General features: G+C 42.0%; 1 protein-coding gene across 3 annotated transcripts in view; it reads right to left on the bottom strand.

The window, feature by feature from the left end:
* The window catches only part of slc12a5a (solute carrier family 12 member 5a), a 176,797-nt gene that overhangs the window by 119,411 nt on the left and 39,031 nt on the right, over positions 1 to 18,355 (bottom strand). Inside the window, exon 1 of one of the 3 annotated variants that reach the window (XM_052075071.1) lies at positions 758 to 761. The exons of the other annotated variants lie outside the window; for them this stretch is intronic. The gene's annotated coding sequence lies outside the window, so the exon portion shown is untranslated. Of the gene's footprint in view, positions 1 to 757; positions 762 to 18,355 lie in introns of those variants that run through there. 3 annotated transcript variants of the gene reach the window in all.

Below are 18,355 nucleotides of genomic sequence, written 5' to 3'. Positions count from 1 at the left end.
CTTTACCGCATTGGCGTTAATTGGCATCACTAAATCAAGCAGCTGTTGTTTTGTCCTTCATCAAATCAATCAAATCACACGTCAGTCCCTTGTGTTGGACACGGGCCTGACAACACCGACTGTCATTAGGTCATTAAGGGACATGACTGGATCTAAGGGTAACCAGTGAGGCAAAATTGACAAACTTGTCCATTAGTGCGAAAAGTGTGTGGATGGAAGTATCAATGTCGTGGGCATTTGGGGGGGAAAAAACATCATCAGAAAACACCTAACGTCGACTGTGTTTCATGAAATGTTATGAATTTATTCTCGATAGTCTAATCATTTCGTAGTGTTGCTTTTGGCTGCACTACTTGGAGTTGGTGTATGTTGATTTTTATTTATTTATTTATTTTTGTAATCAGCTTTTAGCCTACGCACACGCCTTTCAGAATCAGAACTGTTGGCCAATATCACTTCAAGTAAATTAGCAAATGGACTGTTTTTTTTTTTAAACAATTCAGACTTCAAATCGCCTGAGAGTCACAATCATGTCATGATTTTTCCATCCTCTGATTGGATGGCCAGAACATAATTTGCTGAAGTCAACTAAGAATCGCAAAACATGTCTAAATACAATTTGTATATTGTAACTCCCGTGAGTGGGATATACCTTATTTCTGTTTTATGTTTTTGTCATGTTATTGATAGACATGGCCTGGCATCAAATTCTGATGGTATGATAACCTTGAGCAAAAGTGTGACGGTTTCACAACATCTGGTTTTGCAATTACAGCACTTGTATGTATGTATGTATGAATGTATTATTTTGAAATGCTTAGGCAAATAAATTTATTTGCGTTGAAAGCAGTCTATTTTATTTTCAAGCAACATGCATAATAGTTGGTGGATTAGTCAACATAAAAAAACAAGAACAATTCTGTTCTGTATCAAATCAAAATGCAGTACACCACTTGCTTTGCTCTTCGCCGCTTTGTAATGTCAGAGCAGAAACGAGCTGATGTGACTCATGCCAGTTATAGACAGGATCTCTCTCTTTTAGACAGTGATATAGAAATATATCACTTTTACGTTACATTTGTCAAAGATTGATAGACGGTGCTTTCGTAAACATGACATTGCATTGGAAATACCGTAGAGCTGACTGACTGCTCACACCAACAATGGGGGGGAGGGAAGGTGTTGTGCCACTTTGCCTGCATTGACAACTCAAAAAAAAATGTATACAATTGGTGGGAAGTGTTTTAAGCTTTGAAACTGGTACTTGGAAACTGGTAACTGGCAACAAGGGTCATTGAGATTAGATACATATTGATTCTAGATTGTTCCGGTCCAGTTATTGCATGCCAGTGGTGGACATTGTCATATTTTGACCTGAGAAAACCTCACCGTGCATTTGACAAGGCTTCAGAGGATGAACAGTAAGAATCTTGTTGCATCTGCAGGAATTGTGAAGCCAGTAAAGACATGTTGTTTGATTCAGGCAAGCCTCAAAGTGTTGTACTTCTTTTCTGACTGGCTTGATGTGAAATATGCTACGGCTGCAATTAACCCGAACTGATGAGCACGGGAATGTGCATTTCATAACATGAAGGGCTCTAATTTCGTAGACAGGCACACATAATAATAATAATAATAATACATCACATGCGCTCAGTTAAAAGCAAGTGAATGTTGTGGCACAGGTGATATAATGTAATTTTGGTGGATGTGTGAAGTTTATGCCATCAAACAGTATTTTACTCAAATATATGACAGCGTCCATCGATTCCTCTTAACTCATTGACATTTAAAAACGTCTTTCGAGACTTGGCTGGTACGGAATGAGTTAATCATTGTAGAAATCAATTCATTGAATGAATTACTATTTTTATTCTTGTCATCTTGAATATATATTTTTTAAGAAAGCCCCCCTTCCCACTGGCGATTTATGGCTTGGAGCCGCAGGGGTGATTTGGGGGGCGGGGGGGTGTCGGTCCTTACAAACCGACGCATGGAAAGTGGTCTCCAAGTGTCGTATCTATTGTGCAGGAAATAAAGCATCTGTATTCACTCCCATGATGGCGCATGCGTCCATTTTAACTTGCATGTATCTATGATAACACCCAAGTTAGACCACGCTCTGCACAAGACTTGCACTGGGCACGAAAATGGAATGTTTTAGCAGAGTCCCTAGAGCCCTGATTGAATCGAATACCATCAAAATCATACACAATGCTAAACAAAACTTGTTCTGGGCTTTAAAGGCTGTATTCCAGCTTTGAGGCAATGCAAAAAATAAGATGCCAACGAGATGAAGATTAAAATAGATGATCCCAGTCTTCCAAGCATTTATAACAGTGCATCGTGGATAATATTTAAAATCAATTGCTTAGACTACATTGATTGGGGCGTCTTTGAAACTTCAACGGCCACACTGGTCGAATACACAGACACATCATACATCAGTTTCTGTGAGGACATGAGTGTACCAACGAAGTCCTTCTGCTCCTTCAACAATAACAAGCAAGGGTTCACTCCCAAAAACCCATGAGGCAGACGTGCTAACCACCAGGCCACCGTGCTGGACTAAAATCAATTAGGCTATCAAAATGAGTTACCATACTTTCTACACTAATAGGCGCACTGGATTATGAGGTGCACCTTCAATGAATGGCCTAGTTTTTTTCATACATTGAGCGCATCGCGTTATAAGACACAATCTACAATGCATCCACTAGATGCTGCTACGCTACAGGAAACACCATCAGAACGATAAGATGTCAGTAATACTTTTTTAATAAAGCAGTGACAGAGTGCACTTAACCAACAGCAATTTATAACATTGACTCATTAACGTTGAACTCTCTTGCCGCTGCTGTATTTCCATCTCTTCTATAACCGATCCTTGTCAGCATGTCTCGAGCAAGGAGCCATTTTGTGGTCGAAATATTACCGCAATGACTATACACAAGGCACATCGGATTTTAAGGCGCACTGTGAGCTTAAGAAAATGGAAGGCTTTTAGTTGTGCCTATTAGTGTGGAAAATACGGTAATATGTGTGACTTTACAGGAAAATGAATCAAGAGAAAAGTCATCATTCGTCCTCTGGCATTTTGTGATTCCAGCACTGTTGAAGAATTGCAGTGTGTTTGTGTGTGTGTGTGTGTGTGTGTGTGTGTATAGACTGAAATGTAACCACAGTAAAAAGGTGAAACTGACAGAAGTATTGAGCTTGGGCGGCAGGCGGTCGGCACTGAGATGCTAGATAAAGACGTGACGAAAGGAAAAACAGCAACCCGATGCGTCTTGTTGAGGAGAGAAGCGGGGAGAAAAAAGGCAACTCAAAAGCGGATAAGATGCACTCGAAGGGGAGCCAAGTATTGTTTCGGTACGTCCAGAAGGTTGTTTGCATGAGCCATCGATCCATCTCTGGCCTCCTCAGGATCACCTGCATTCAGTCCTGTTTTTTTTTTTTTTAAAATTAATTCCATTTGGTGCCAAGGAGCAGGAGGGAGGGACACCAGCAGGAGGGAGGATGTGACCCACTTTTATCTTCTCCAAAGAGAGGCAACACGGGGAGAAAAAACAAGGCCGTCGTGGCACCTGAATGAGAAGCGAAAGCAAAAATCAAAAGGCTCCAAAGAGTGGTTGGAGATGTTGTCGAGAGCATCAAGGTACTGCTGGCAGCTCCTTCATGGCCTACGGACTTGCCCGTTATCTACAACGGAGCAGTTTTATTTATTTATTTATTTATTTTACGTCACAGAGGAGACACTTGAGCAAGATGGAACTTCTAACGCAAGCTAATGTTTTTGCTTGAGGCCAAATATACATATGAGGAGAGGGCTGCATAGCAGCATTAACTGGAGTACAGTCTCTATTGCTTTGCATTTTCACCACGCACAAGAACACAAGTTGTTCATGATAACACAATTAATGGGAACATTACATACTCTCTATAAAGATGACCTAAAACTCATGACACGCTTATGAGATGTAAATAAATATATACAGTGTACATAAATAAATACATTCATAAAACGAAAATCTGTGAATTTGTGAAGAGCCAATTGCAAATAGGGAAGTGACTGCAATCATTTTGCACTGCGACGACAACCCTTGAATCTGGTGGGTCACTGTTTCACTTGGCCCTAATGGATCAAATCACCAACGGCTTTTATTTTTTTTCGAGAGCTGTCAGGCAATTTTGGTAATCATGTGCTAAGTGTGACCGTTATCAACGCCAATGAACACAGAGTGTAACACTATGATTGTCATGTTGTGTAATAATGCTCTGCCTTGTTCGCAGTGCAAAAAGGGCTGTTGCAGCTTTTGAGGTGTGTGGGCTTTAAGATTTATTTAGAATGCTCTCGTGGCTGCTGCCAGTTTCACACACACACACACACACACACACACACACACACACACACACACACACACACACACGCACACACACACACACACACACACACACAAATAAAGTGTTGACAACGTTGAACAAAATTGTTTTTGGTGCCGAGCATACCATGTACCCTGATACCCATGTTTAGACTTCTGCCGTTAATGTTCTCGACATGAAAATTATCTTCGTCATTTACACCATTCTTGTGCAACTGTGACTCAGAATAAGCGCTTTCTTTGTTGTATGTGAGTCAGTTATATTAGACACTTATCGCTGACCATTTATTTTCTCGTTTGGGAGATTGAATTCATTTCATCTCATTAAGTGTATCACGGTAGGTATTCCTTCCTTGCTTTTTGTTCCTCATTAGTTTTTCCTGGTTTTTGTTGACTACTTTGCCGTCGTCTTGCTTTTCTTTAAATAAATCTTTTTTTCCAACTGGTCTGTGTGCAGACTGTGTCAGTTTGATGCTGTGCGTCGGGTGAATTTAAGAAATAAAACTGTTTATTGTGAAGTCAAATGTATTAAATTAAAACTCAAATACCAAAATATCGCACAGTTGCGTTTATATCGGGAAATCAAATAACTCCTCAAACGAAGTCACTAAATCGCAAAAATGCTCCTAAAAAGAAAAAGTCATTGATTGCCTTGCATATCCATTGTCACCACCATACTTGTCACATTTGGTGAGTATTCCAACATGGTGTAAGTAGCATGAAAACCAAAGTGCAACGTTTTATCCAATACAACATGTGGGTGAAAAACAAGCAGTTTAGGTAACTTTCCAGATGGCGCTGCTGGCTGAGTTTTGAAGTGGTCATGCTCTACGTACATAAAAGGAGCAAACATCATTTTGCTCTGATTCGAAGATAAAAAAGTGAAATCCGCCTATCTTTCTTTGATGTGTGATATAAAAATAAACGGGGATGTAAATTGCTTTGATAGTCCAATATGTAATGAGGAGCTTCCACTTCAGGGTGTGTGCTGGGTCAGAGTGTTTGCAGTTTCGCACAGTCACATCCTAAACGCCATATCGGAGCAGAAGCTTATCCGAGCACGGAGCGGCCAGGTGCAACGTGTGTTTGTAACGCACTATTTCGCTGCGAAGGGCCACGGATGTGACAACCAGATCTACTGAGCCTTAAAAAGGCAGCCGTTCAACCACTCCGCAAACGTGTCAAGCGTACTCAAACAGGGCATACTCTTTTTCGGAGCGAAAGCAAAAGCTCTACAATTTGGGCATGAAACTACGTTTTTCTTAGGAGCTCTGCCTGAAAAATCAAGTCATTACTTCAGCTGAATAAGCAACTCACTGATCAACTTTCATGGTGTTGTTGTTTTTTTGCTTCTTCTTTTTTGTGATGCTACTGCAGGATTGACTCAATCTGTGTCGATAAACACAGAGGAGGAAAGTAAAATTATGACAACATATGGAAATACATAATGAGCAATAACATTAATTACACATGAATTACGTATACAATTTTTAAGCAATTTTTTTCAAATATTGATTGGGCTGTCTCTCTCGTTGTCTGTTGTTTTACCGCATTTTAAAGCAAAAAATATGTCAAATACTTAAGCTGCATACTTTGGCGGGATAATGTTAGTCTCTCATAGGGCTGGTGTATAACCTTTCAGGGGCAGCGGTTACTACAGTAGACAGCTTATCATGTTATCAGGTTACAGAGTGCATGAAAGGGTTAACCAGTTCCTGTTTAACAAACATGAAAGTAAAACATGCCTTCGTGTTAGCCTGCGAATGACAAGAGAAAGCAGTCATAGTTTTATTTGTCTGGCTGGACATGAGACACTTTTATTATTCACTTTTCTTTTTCAGCCTGTATATGTCAAGTCAAGTCAACAGTATTTATAGAGCACTTTCAAACAGCCATCGCTGCATTCAAAGTGCTGTACATGGACCAATTTAACATGCACAATAAACAGTAAGACAAATCGGTAATAAAAGGCAGTAGAAAGCACCAAACACTAAAATCAAGAACAAATCTAAGTCATGCTGAGTCGAATGCCAAAGAATACAAGTGAGTTTTGAGGAGGGATTTTATGTGGTCAGTTTGTTGCTTGTTCCATGTCGCTTATTATTGAGGGTGGAATTTAGTTATGTTGGAAAGCTGCGCCATATAAACGCTCCTCCCATGGCCATCTCAGTCCCCAGACACAAACCCCATTGAAAACCTGTGGACCCAAGCCGCTGGATGATGATTGCGCAAAGAGGACTGGTCAAAGGTCCCTCTTTCTTTTTCCTCCCATCTTGTGAAACATAGTAGAATATTAGGTGCTGTTTTCTTGGCAAAAGGGGGCTGTACAGTCTTGACATCAGGGATGAATAATAATTATGGAACACATCATTAGATGTTAAAGAATTATTTCTAAAGGTGGGGTTTCTTTCGCACTGAACAAATGCACCTGAGTAAAGGATTGGATTTCCCTCCTTTTTGTGTGGGGGGATTCAATATTATTTTGACATCAGTTCAACCCATGAGTGTGTTTAATATACGGCATGTTTGCACTGAGGAGGATAGAGGAAGAAATTTCATCTCTGCAGCATGTAATACATAAAGCATATTTGACAATAAAGATGACCTTGAACCTTGAAGCTAAAGAAAACATTTCAACCAGTGGTGCCGAATGATGCAAGGCGGTGTGCATAGCAAGATAAAATAAAGAATAAGCATCATTAAAATTCTGAAGGATGGATGGTTGCCTGTTTGGGTTATGTTTCTAGGGTGTGGCTTAAGACAAAATGTCAATTCCACATGAAATAAATGCGTTTCACCAATGGTACTGACATATAAGACAACATGTTGCAAAACATATCTGTGGGAGTTTTCAATAAAGATGATCACGAAGAGGCATTTATGTGTGTGTGTGTGTGTGTGTGTGTGTGTGTGTGTGTGTGTGTGTGTGTGTGTGTGTGTGTGTTTTTCTCATCCGCTGTCTCTGAAGTATTTCTATCTGGGCTTTGGCGCGCTCGGGAGCTGCATGAAAGGTCAGCTCATCACTCCTGCCGCATGAAGTAATCCCATGTCCACTTTTACGCCCTGCTGATTCCTCCCTCTATTCCGGTCGTTCCGCAGTGCACCTGTAGGCCAAGTGATGCCTTTTTGACATTTCCACCAAAAACACCCAAAAAGGAAGGACGCCTCATTTGTGTTTTTACACGCTCCTTCCTCTCTGCTGGGGAATGAGAGGTTAATACCAGGCAGAAACTCTTTGAAACTTGTGCATGCTGCATACATGGAGACAAATTATTTCAATTCTTCAAATAAATCTACCATGTCTGGAACATGGTAGTTAAAATACATTATGGATTAACTCATTGACTCCCAAAGACGTTTTAAACGTCTTTTCAGATTTGGTCCAGAATTGGCTGGTAGTGAATGAGTTTTAAACATGTTAGGAGATTTGAAATGGACCTGTTTGAGGTGATGTTCGAGTGAATGATTGGACACACCGCCGCAAATACTGCCGAGCCACTGGGGAGTCTGGATATTGTTACCATGACAAACAGCAGGTGGGGCTAGTTGATTGAACAGACAAGTAGGGAATCTTTTCCGGTACTTGCAGGAGCAGAACCCTGTTGCGTTAATACCCGAAAATCTTTTTCACTAATGGAGGCAATATTTAATACATTGAATATGTTGAGGGAATTGCTTCTTGTATATAAGTGTTTCTCAAAAAGTATGGTCCAAGGGGATGGTAACACGCTGACCCACTTTGAGGATCTCTATTTTCTTCCCTTTGCAATCAATCACCCGGTTTCATTGCTTTAACAGGGGTGACCATTAGGTAGATCCTGATCTACCGGTAGATCTAAGACAGGTCCCAAGTAGATCCGAGGAGTGTCGAGAAGAAAAAAAACAAACAACCATTTGTGTGTCTTTGTACATGTTAGTAATATATTTTTTGTGTTAATATACACTGCACACTAATCATCTTATCAGTCTCATTTTCACGAAAAAAAATATGTAAAAAATAAAATAAAGCTGGTAAATCTTAAATTTGTGTGTGTGTGTGCGTGCGCGCGCCGGTAAGGGTAGATCCCGTGAGGTTAGTTGATCGAAAAGTAGATCTTTGATCCAAAAAGTTTGGGCATCTCTGCAGTTTACAATATTGGAGACATATTGCAGAGATTAAAAAAAAAGAAACAGCTTGAGTGAGACTATTTTGCGGTTGTTTGTGTGTGAATGTGTTTTGAGTGACCCACAACCCACGCAGGCAAGGACTAAACAAATGCCAGAAAGGAAGTCCGGAGCCGGAATCAAACCCTGCACCCTGAGGTGGACGTGCTAACCAGTCGACCACTGTGCCGCTTTTAAGGTAAATACTCAATTGTCGGCTACACTGAAACAAAAACCTTCCATTCATTGTGACTCCCATTCCACATCCTCCTCAATATGGACTCCATTACAGTGGCGAGTGGGAGCAAGTTGGGAGCAGGTGCCATTTACGCCACACATGATCCAATTTGCCACTACTTTCATCGGTGTTGTTTGTTCTATTTCCACGGCAAAATGAGCAGCCCACGATCCGGAGAGAATAAAGCGGCGCAGGCTTGTTTTTGTGGCTGGGCTCAGCTATTTCTGGACATTTAAGTCATTGCTTTCAGGAGAAGCAGTGGTGGAAAACGACACACACACACACACACACAAATCCACAGCGATGAGAATATCCACGTATCACTTTTGTGTCTCACTTGGACGACGTCCGAGTGTGATGTTGAAACATAAAAATGCTTCACAGTCCAAAATAAGGCCTTGCCGCAAATAGAATTGAATCATGTATTCTACCAGAGGTTTTAAAGAAGAACTTGAAAAGAGACGACTGTTTTAAGCCAATGCCGTTATGTCGACAAGGTTTGTCTATTTAAGAAATAAAATATGTGAATATGTTTGTGATGTCTCTGTTGTGGCTGTTTTGTGTTTGTTAGTTTTGCCTTTGTTCCAATAAGCAGTTACCACCAATATGGACATATATATATTTTTTTAAATAAAGTAGGTTCTTGTTGACATTTTCCATCAATCCATTTTCAACACCGCTTATTCTGACCAGGATTCCAGGGAGGGCTGCTGGAGTCTAACATAGCTGACTACACCCTGAACTGTTCGCTAGTCAGTCGCAAGGCACAGAGAGAGACAAACAACCATTCACAATCATATCCACACCTACTCGTTACATATATGTATTTTTTATTTTGGATTCTGTTTTTCTCTTATCCCATCGATGTTCTTATGTTTAATGTGATCTTTAATCAACTATTTAGATAATAATACTAAGACCAAGCCATTGAAGTGTTATGCATAGTTTTATGCATAGCTGAAAAATGATGCCATTTAAATATGTAGAAAAAAAAATCCCACTCCAAAATCTTGGAAAACAAACACTTCTTAAATTCAAGACACTGGAAAGACATTTCTGTTTTGAGTTGTTTTTTTTGAACGACATTCTTTTCAAACACAAGTGTTGAAAACATGCACAGACTTACACTTGTCAGGCATACGTGCGAGACAACTGAACACATCTGTCTGTCTGTCTGTCTGCCTGTGGGGTTGTCAGCATGCATCAGCATGTGTAGCATGGGACATTAGTCAAAATTAGTGCCTGTATTTTTGCACAGGAAAATCGTTTTGTCTACATCCTACCAAGTGATCAGTGGCCCAGCATGGAGTGAAGTGTTTGTGTTTCGAGATGTCTTTGATAACAGTGCCAGCAAGGGGGGGAAAACACATCTCATTGTCTGTCGATATGAACACAGTTCCCGCGACTACTCTTAAATGGAATATGGGATATTAAATGATCAACACTGCTAAAGTTGATTAGATACTTTCAGATTCTAAACAGTCACTGTTGTAAAAAACCCTTGAAATCTGTTTGGAATCATAGACCGATAATGCAATTTATTTCCTACATGTCGCAATTAAAGGTTTCTGCCATCTTTCCGTCAATAGACAATGGACAAAGAACTCAACACTTGACATTCCCTTGTTACACTCAAGAAGAAATCAACTCCCGTTTTTTGGGCAGTGGGTTGAAGATTGGTAAAAAAAATTTAAACAATCAAACAAACAAACAAAAGAATCATCTTTCAGGGACAGCAGTTACGACAGTGGACAGCTTATCATGGTATCGGGTTACAGGTTGTCATTATCGGTGCATAAAAGGGTTAAGGTGAATCCCCCCCCCCCCTCTCCCCCAATTGTTGATCAAGGAAATGTAGTCAAATGGGCCTCCCTGTCTTTTTATTTTTCCTAATTGAGATTTGCAGGCCACAATAAACTAGCGTTCAGGTGTTAGGTCCACATAAGCATTTTAAAGCGCTAAATGAGCATGTGTGGCACAGATATGTAGTTTTGTTTTTTCAGTCTTTCCAACAGCCATTCGGGGAAAAAGAAACATGAATGTGACAGACAGTTGCGATTGCATATCTTCCACATTATTCTGGAGTGTCAAGAGAGCCCCAATGAACCAGCTAGACAGCCACCCACACACCCGCTCTCCCAAAAAAAAATACTTGATGTGACACAGTGGGGTCAAGCAGCACCCAACAGCATCACCTGTTCACGAACACCAGCACAGACAACCTGCTGAGTCGAGGTTGAGGGGATGGGCCCTCCGAGGGAGAAAGACGAAATGCAAAGGTACGCAGGTGTCAGGAACGTTTGGCCGCATGGACATCAAGAAATGTGACGTGAAGGGAGACATTTTGATGTCAACTAACAAGCAAAAGTGACAAGAGATGGCGAGAACTGGGCCAAGAATCAGTCAGCCAAAAATGACTGGAAACATGATGATGCAACATAGGATATTCTAAGGGGAAACACAGATTGTCCCAAGGAGACCGTGCTGTTGTATGCGTGGGTGGTCTTGCACAAAGACCTGAGCAGAGTGGAGATGCGAATGGTGCCTCTTGTGAGATCTCCCTCAGGATCAGCACTCCAGGCAAGTCACTGTGACATGATGACCTGCAGGTGACTGTCCCATCTGCACCACCATTACACAATCAGTCTTCATGTTAAAGAAGCCACTCTACCAAAATAGGGCCCAATGTGTAGAAATCTTTAAAACCCAACTTAAGTCTTATTTGTACTCTTGCATTTAGTTGAACTATTTTGGCCTGTTGGCCTGCCGCTTGCCTCTTAAATTGACTCTCATATTATTGTAGAACTAACACACAGCTAACAGCATTATTTTGTGCTAAACGTTGACCATTACTTCTTCTCTTTCTACTTCTTCGGTGATTGGTGGATTATACGAAGAATAAAGCATTTCCATATACTGTATAGTTGATGCAAGCAATCCTGCTTGTATTGGCCCCTGCAAACAAAAACAAGGTGTTTCTGTAAGTTGTCAGCAAAACATGCATCCTTCAGTGACATATTGAGAGGTGTGTCAATACTTGGTTAGTGGTGGCTATTACACTGCAGAAAGAAAAAAAACACTTCTGCCAGTACTTAGTCCTCTTTTTTTTTAGATTTCCCGCCATTCGTCAGCACAAAAGGAATCTGCCAGTGAAGGACCCTGCGTCAGTCCTGATGGAATGCCCACCTCTGCTTATTTCACCCAGTTTGCTACAGATGACAAATGATGGTAGACGTGACACGATAGAATCTTCTTAGCAATATATTTTGTGAGACTGCCCAGCTCTATTAAAAACATTGTAAAATCCCATTGAGATGCTAATATGAAATTGACATCGACCTCCAGGAGTGAAATTCCTTCAAATAGCAAATTTAAGGGAGATGATTATTCACGGTTTGAATGTGTGCAAAGATGCAAGGTAGCAAAAATGAGGAGCTGAATGAGAGTCAAAGAGGCTTGAATTTCACATACTGTAATTACAAGGTTATTTCGCACTCGACAAAAAGAATAGTGTTCAAGAATAAAGTGTTAGACGTGCATGAAGAAATAGGCATGAAGCTATGGACTTTTGAGTGGCTCAGTGTTGGGAGAGAATAAATACAAACTTTTGAATTCAGTGAATTATAACCTTATAAATAGTGATTTCAATAACAGTCAAAATAATTTGGATTATTTTTTTTTTAACTCATCGCCCAACTCTGTCATCAAGGTATAGTTGGTCAGTAGTGGTGTCAAACTTTTGTTTCTTCAACTTCAGCTAGCTCTTCCAGCGGTATCGCAAACCCTTCCCAGGCCAGCTGGGAGGTATAGTCTCTCCAGCGTGTCCTGGGTCATTCCTCCCGGATCTCCTCACAGTCGAATCCTAACAGAATACCCGATACCTCAACTGGATCAGCTCAATGCACAGGAGGAGCAGCTCTACTCTGAGCACCTCCCAATGACCAAGTTTCTCATCCCATCTCTAGAGAGAGCCCGGACACTCTTGTATCCATGACGCAGCACTCACATGCTGGTGAACATAGGTGAGTGGTGGGAACGTAGATCTGGTAAATTGAGTGATTTGCCTCGCGGCTCAGCTGCTTCTTCACGACGACAGATTGATGCAGAGTTTGCATTAATATAGACGCTGCACTGATTTGCCTATTGAGTTCAGACTCCATTCAAAAGTCTGCTAGACTTCATAACCCCTTGCTCAAGTCGTCTCTTACCTAAGATATTTTGTATCTCTATGCCTCTGTCCCGCGTTGAACAATCTGTACCAAAAAAAAATCTAAATATGAACACTCTACATGTAATTTTATACCCCTCGTAGCCAGCGTACACGTAGAAAAGCTTAACTTCCATGACCTTTTTAATACAACACATGTTCCCTTTCCCATAATAAAAGAAGAAATGACATGAAGAAATGCAAAGAAATTGTACTCTGGACCTAGCAGAAACAATCACAGTCAGAACAATTAACAGTCAGATTCTATACACTGATAGGTAGAAAAGAAGCCAAGTGTTGCCTCAGAAGTCATATTGTAAGGATAATCAGCCCTCTTCAAGACAATCATTCTTTTTCTGAACCACACCAAGAGGTAATGTTCGCTATCTAAAGCTATCTAGGATGAAATAAAAGGTAGGCAGTGGAAAATAGGTGGCAATGTGGAGAGTTTTCATGATTAATCAATATGATTTGATTTGGGACACAGCGGATCAGTAGTCATGTCTAGCTATGCTCGTGGGAGGTTTGCTTTCATTGGAGTATCCACTGTAAATCATGTTTCTGACCCAACCGAGCTCAGAGGGTATGGATGAGGAGCTCATTTAGTTTTCCAACCTTCAGTCAACGTAGCTGTCCAACAGCAAACGACGGACTGGAGGTTGATAGATTCTCGCCGCGAGTCGATTCGCATACAAACGCGGCGCTCTGCGACCGAGCTTGGGGTATGGATGTAGCGCGCCCTCCCGGAGGACCGATAACACTAATATGAATGGTTGAAAGGCATACGGTGGTAGACAAGGGTAAAGAGCTGAAGGTTTAGCCGAGTGGTGAGGAACAAGACAGGGGATAAAAGAAAAGATGGAGGGATGTAAGACAGTGATGGTAAGAGGGGAAAGTGGCATGGGGTTAGACATACCAAGAATGGAAGAAAGAGTTGAGGTAGAGAGAATGTAAACCACGATCCAGATGGATAGAGGCTTGCTGTTAAAAGAGCGGCTAGGGATTGGGGCTCTGCAGTGAATATGACGGAGTTGTTGAGTAAAAATAGCCCAGGGAAACCGGGCAGGAGTCCTCAATGATAAATAATACACAAAGGAGCCGAGGGGATGAGGAGGCTTTTTCTCTTTGGTAATATTCAAACTAATTCCCGGATTCTGCTGTCTCAGGGCCCTTATAGAGTATGACAGTGGAAAAATATCAAGTGTTGTCAGGTTGGTACTTTATATTTATCATAAAGAAATATAAATATTTGATATAAGTGAGACCAAAAAAAAAAAGAACATGTTTCAAAACCATCTGGGTCCTCGATAAGTGCCAGGATATGAGGTGCTTTTATCCCCACAATATCCACAGAGACACTTGGGACTATACCATGCGGTCTTTACGTCAAATATTCCCAAAAGGCAGAAAAGTGATTGCGCAGCATGGATTCCCCCATGGATTTGCCGATGACATGGGTGGGGAAGTTTTTTTTTTTCCTTTCTTTCTTTTCAGGGTCCAGTTCTGATTTTACCAAGTCCTTCAAGAGCCAAACTAAAATATAAAAAATATGTATGTGTCTTATTATACGTTAGGAGCAGTGGGAGGTTTTTATTTTGAGGTCATTTTAAGTTTCTTTCTAAGTTTGCGGTCTGATGATGCTGTGATTAAAATTAAGATTTGGGATTTCAAGAGACAAATGAGAACACTAATCCAGGTCAAATCTACCAAAAAAAAAAAAATATATATATATATATATATATATATATATATATATATATATATATAGTGGAGTTTGCATGTTCTCCCCGGGCCTGCGTGGGTTTTCTCCGGGTGCTCCGGTTTCCTCCCACATTCCAAAAACATGCGTGGCAGGCTGATTGAACACTCTAAATTGTCCCTAGGTGTGAGTGTGAGTGCGAATGGTTGTTCGTTTCTGTGTGCCCTGCGATTGGCTGGCAACCGATTCAGGGTGTCCCCCGCCTACTGCCCGAAGACAGCTGGGATAGGCTCCAGCACCCCCCGCGACCCTAGTGAGGATCAAGCGGCTCGGAAGATGAATGAATGAATGAATGATATATATATATATATATATATATATATATATATATATATATATATATATATATATATATATATATATATATATATATATATACATAGAGAGAGCGAGAGGGAGAGAGAGAGAGAGAGAGAGAGAGAGAGAGAGAGAGAGAGAGAGAGAGAGAGAGAGAGAGAGAATAAGAAAACATTTATTTGTCTCACGATGGAGAAATTTGCAATTTACAGCAGCAACATTTTGAAAGAAAGTATAAAAACAAAGTATTTGCATGCACACAAGTAAATTTAAAAATGAACTGGACACAGTACAGAATGAAATATAAAAAATAAAATGTGTGTGTGTGTGTGTGTGTGTGTGTGTCTCATTAAGTACATCACAGACATTCATATTAAGTGAGGTGCGAACACACCAACAATTGGTTTGAATTTGATCAGAGAAAGCAAAGGGCCCATGAACGAATGCCTCGAACAGATTACCTTGAATGATTAACCTCTAGTATGATGTGTGTTAAGTCGGATTTCTTTCCCCTCGCTACAATTGTAAATAGGAAATATAAATAAAACATGATAATGTTTGCATCACCAAAGAATGTGTGCACAAACTGTCAGAAACTATCTCGGGGAAGCTCATCTGCATGCTTGTCATCCTCATCGGGGTCTCGACCTAACAGCAGTTTGTCTTCGTAGCCAATGTTCACTCGAAGCTGTACGCTGAGCAATTGCACACTGCTGTCACCCTCTCAGTGCACACGATGACGCTGGGCTGGCGCGCACCACACACGCACGTTACGCCTCTAGACTCATTCCTTTATTACCACCCCAGTTCTACAAACAGCACACCACTTTCCTAACAGTCTCAGTCGCGTGACCGACGGGGCACATTCAGTTAGTTGTTCCTCTATAGCTTGAAGTATACATTGAGACATTCACGGACACGTACTCACCACTGACAAGGTGTTGCAGGCGACATACAGATCACTCCATTCAGAATGTCCAAACATGGGTGAATTTTACAAGCCCCCTTAAATGAGGCTCTTTCGCGTGTTTCAGAAGTCAAGTGACTCGAAATGTTTCCATATTTATCATATTGCACTTAAATGATGATTATATTATATATATATATATATATATATATATATATATATATATAAAATCCTCAACTCACCCCTCGGGTGGTTCAGCTCGGGTCCTCTACCAGAGGCCAGGAAGCTTGAGGGTTCTGCGCAGTATCCTTGCTGTTCCCAGCACTGCACATTTCTGGACTGAGATGTCCGATGTTGTTCCCGGGATCAGTTGCAGCCACACATCTAGTTTGGGGGTCACTGCCCCGAGTGCTCCGACCACCACAGGCACGACTGTCACCTTTATCTTCCAGGCTCTCTCCAGCTCCTCTCTGAGCCCTTGGTATTTCTCGAGTTTCTCATGTTCCTTCTTCCTGATGTTTCCATCACTTGGGACCGCTACATCCACTACAACGGCTTTCCTCTGCCCTTTATCTATGATCATGATATCTGGTTGGTTCGCCATTACCATCTTATCAGTCTGGATCTGGAAGTCCCACAGGATCTTCGCTCTGTCATTCTCCACCACCTTCGGAGGTGTTTCCCATTTTGACCTTGGGGTTTCCAGTCCATACTCCGCACAGATGTTTCGGTAGACTATGCCAGCCACCTGGTTATGGCGTTCCATGTAGGCTTTCCCTGCCAGCATCTTACACCCTGCAGTTATGTGTTGGATCGTCTCAGGTGCCTCTTTGCACAACCTACACCTTGGGTCTTGTCTGGTGTGGTATATCTGGGCCTCGATGGCTCTGGTGCTCATGGCCTGCTCCTGAGCAGCCAGGATGAGTGCCTCTGTGCTGTCCTTCAGGCCAGCCCTCTCTAGCCACTGATAGGACTTCTTGAGATCAGCCACTTCAGTTATGGTCCGGTGGTACATCCCGTGTAGGGGCTTGTCCTCCCATGATGGTCCCTCTTCCAGCGCCTCAACTTCTGTTCCCCATTGTCTGAGACATTCTCTGAGTACGTCATCCGTTGGAGCCTTCTCCTTGATGTATTCATGGAGCTTGGATGTTTCATCCTGGACAGTGGCTCTCACACTCACTAGTCCCCGGCCTCCTTCCTTTCGGCTTGCGTACAGTCTCAGGGTGCTGGATTTGGGATGGAACCCTCCAAGCATGGTTAGGAGTTTTCGGGTCTTAACGTCCGTGGTCTGAATCTCTTCCTTTGGCCAGGTTATTATTCCTGCAGGGTATCTGATCACTGGCAGGGCATAGCTGTTTATTGCCCGGGTCTTATTCTTGCCATTGAGCTGGCTTCTTAGGACTTGCCTCACTCGCTGGAGGTATTTGGCCGTAGCCGCTTTCCTTGTTGCCAGTTCGAGGTTGCCATTGGCTGTGGTATACCAAGGTACTTGTAGCTGTCCTCAATGTCTGCTATTGTTCCTTCAGGGAGTGAGACCCCTTCAGTGCGGACTACCTTTCCTCTCTTAGTCACCATCCGACTACATTTCTCAAGCCCGAATGACATCCCGATGTCGCTGCTGTAGATCCTGGTTGTGTGGATCAGGGAGTCTACGCTCTTAGCAAACAGCTTTATGTCATCCATGTAGAGGAGGTGACTGATTGTAGCGCCATTTCTGAGGCGGTATCCATAGCCTGTCTTGGTGATTACTTGGCTTAGGGGGTTCAGTCCTATGCAGAACAGCAGTGGGGAGAGTGCATCACCTTGGTATATGCCGCATTTGATGGACACTTTGGTAAGTGGCTTGCCATTGGCTTCAAGTGTGGTTTTCCACATCCTCATTGAGTTCGCAACGAAGGCTCTTAGGGTCCTGTTCACCTTATACAACTCCAAGCATTCAGTGATCCGTGTATGTGGCATCGAGTCATAGGCTTTCTTGTAATCAATCCAAGCTGTGCACAGGTTGGTACGTCGGGACCTGCAGTATAGATCCATGTGTCCACTTATCTTAGCCGCAATGATGCCTGACATGAGCTTCCATGTTGTGGAGAGACAGGTTATTGACCGATAGTTTAATGGGGCTGCACCCTTCGAGGGATCCTTCATGATCAGGGTCGTGCGCCCTTCGGTTAGCCATTCTGGGTGAGTCCCATCCCTCAGCAGCTGGTTCATTTGTACTGCTAGGCGCTCATGGAGTGCTGTGAGTTTCTTTAGCCAGTAGGTGTGGACCATGTCCGGGCCTGGTGCTGTCCAGTTCTTCATATCTGAGACTCTTTCCTGTATGTCCGCCACTGTTATGGTAACTGAGTTCTGTTCAGGGAGCTGCTGTGCTCCTCTCTCAGGGTCACCAGCCATTGTGCACTGCTGTCATGTGCAACCTCCT

The sequence above is a fragment of the Hippocampus zosterae genome, chromosome 9 (assembly GCF_025434085.1).
Source record: "Hippocampus zosterae strain Florida chromosome 9, ASM2543408v3, whole genome shotgun sequence".
Lineage (NCBI taxonomy): Eukaryota > Metazoa > Chordata > Actinopteri > Syngnathiformes > Syngnathidae > Hippocampus > Hippocampus zosterae.
This window is presented reverse-complemented; position numbering and strand designations above follow the sequence as displayed.